This window comes from Gracilinanus agilis, chromosome 1 (genome assembly GCF_016433145.1).
Source record: "Gracilinanus agilis isolate LMUSP501 chromosome 1, AgileGrace, whole genome shotgun sequence".
NCBI lineage: Eukaryota > Metazoa > Chordata > Mammalia > Didelphimorphia > Didelphidae > Gracilinanus > Gracilinanus agilis.
The window spans coordinates 203,132,786-203,135,423 of NC_058130.1; positions in this window are offsets into that span (position 1 = coordinate 203,132,786).

Genomic DNA, 2,638 nt, shown 5'->3' on the forward strand with positions numbered 1-2,638 from the left:
AGTCTGATTTTCTTCATGGGTAGATGCATAAACATATTCCATGGAAAACAAAGTGGTAACCAGTTTGTAGCTCTTATTTCTGTTATCTTAGATGCAAATGTACTTTTTTCTGCTCTAAGCCCAATGAAACAGCGCTTGAGGGTTCCAGCTGAATAAATAACTTCCGTTTTAGCACGCTGGCTAGAATGGGCAAGGCCTTCTTCCCTGCTGTCTGACAGCTCTAATCTGCTAGGATTCTAATTAAATGGGCAGAACGAAGCCCATCCAAGGAATGCTGGGAGGATCCCCTGGGAAAAGGCTGTGTAGTGTTTCAGAAAGCAATGCTTAGGGACACTGGATAACTGCTCTGTTTGGCTCCATGCACCAGAGATGTTGTTATCTGGTAAAACCACACACCTAGCTTTTCTTCTGCTTGTGCAGACTCCTTATGAAGCTGTCTGCAGTCAGCCAGTTTCAGGACCAGAGGCATCTCTAAAGACAGCCGTTGCCCTACCAGTTCTAGTTAGGGGCAAGGAAGCCTGCTGCCTTGCCTGTGCCTGGGAGTTTGGGTCTTTGTTTGCTTACAGTCCTTTTCCAGGAATGTTCCATTTTGTGGCCACTGAAGCGGGGTGGAGGCAGCTGGCAGGAGGATTCTGGGGCATTGCTTTTGAGCTCTAGCCTTGGGCAGGCAGTCAAACCACCTTTCTGAGAGCCTGGGTTTTAAGTGCAGGGAGGGTGGGGAGGAGAAAGAGTTTCAGATCTGCCCCGGCAGAGTGGTTACTCTGGGGATTGTTGCTGGTCCCTCTCCCCAGCTTTGTAGCTTTGCACTGAGGTTTAAAGCCTGCAGGCGAGGACCCTTGTCTTCGAAACCAGAACATTTTTCAGTTCCCTTGTGGAGAGCTAAAGTTTGCATTTCAAAACTTGTGAAACATTGTGCCAGTGCAAATGCATACACACGCATGTGCACACAATATGCACAAACACGGACATATGCCGCCTCTTGTACCCTGTAAAGGAGCTGGCTCCTCGGAGCACCCTAGAGCTTGGAATGCAGATGGGGAGTGGAATTTCTGCTGGAGCCAAGCTTGGGCCACTGACCAAGTGGAATGTGTGCCGTGTTCTAAGAGGAAAATCTTGACCCTCCCTTGGTCTTGTATGCTGGCGGGGACGTTCTTCTGAGCTCTGTGCAGTGACTTAAGAATTCTTTGCACTTCTACAGAAGGCCTTTTGTTTGCTGATCTGTTGAGCAGCCTTCTTGGTGAAGGTGACGCTTTCCCCCCCATGCCAGATTTCCAGAGATGTGGTGAAAAGAGCCGGCTGGCCCCTTGCTAGCTCTGTGTGAACTGGTGCAAGTCGCTTACTTGCTCTGAGCTTCAGCAGCCTCCTTTATAACTGGACGCAAACCCATGCATGAGGTGCTCCACCAATGGGAGCCGTCTTAAGAGTTCAGTTTGCAAAGAGAGTTTTGTTTCTAGGGTTGTGGATGCTGCTAAACAGACATCTGCTAGCTCTTACTGTTCTGTCTGGGTGGCATTTGTGTTTCCAGATTTCTGTCTAGTCTAGCTTAGATAGTTTTCAGAAAGCATTAGCCTGCAAACCTTTTTCTTCTTGCATTTCCCCATGTTATCACTGCCACCTTTTACTATGCCCCAGGCCACTGGATTGAGAGGACTTAAGCTTTTGTCTCCAGCTGAGGTGTCAAACACTCCGGCCTCCTTGGACCCCAACACTCCTGGGGGCAGCTGAACCAGTTTCAGATTTAATTGGTGGGGGCATTTAGATGGCTCAATATACTTGGCCTTGCCACCTGAGACATCAGATTCTCTCCTTTGGGCTTCCTTGTTCACCCTCTACTTCTCCAGAGAAGATGTTGGGAGAGCTGTGCCCACAAGAAGTGGATAGAAAGCCAGGCCTAGATGGGAGATCCTAGGCTCAAATCTGACCTCAGACACTTCCCAGCTGTGTGACCCTTGGCAAGTCACTTAACCCCCATTGTCTAGCCCTTACCACTATCCTGCCTTGGAACCAATACATACAATACAATACAGTAATGATTCTAAGATGGAAGGTAAGAGTTGTTTTTTTTTTTTAAATTTAATTAAGGAACAAAATAAATAGAAATCCAATAAAAATAGATAACATTACATTTTAAAACTAAGCCAATCTGTGGAGCAGATTACAATATACTAATTAGTAGCTTCTGTTTCTATTTGATTTGACCCCACTGGATCGCAGGAAACACATTTAGGGTCCCCATTCCCCTCTTAAAGACAGACTTCCTTGAAAACTGATCCAAATAAAGCAGAATGGAAAGTATATACAGGTATCCCTTCCACATCTCGACTTTCCCCATCACAATTTTGATACGTCACGGGTTGGCATAAGAAATTACATGGGAATTGGGGGGAGTTTTGTGGAAGACAAAGATGACACATGAAGGCCAGCAGATGACACAGAAAGAGTTTGGGAACTCAGAAATACATAAATGTGTAGAATTGTATAATTTCAACATATTTTATCTTTTAATTCCATAAATATATACAATTTCTTTTTAAAAGTTAAAATAAATAAAATCTAAAGTTTGTGAAAAGAATGTAAAAACCAGCAGGGACACACAAAGGCTAGAGATATAGAGATCTTAAAACCTTTAATAATTCAT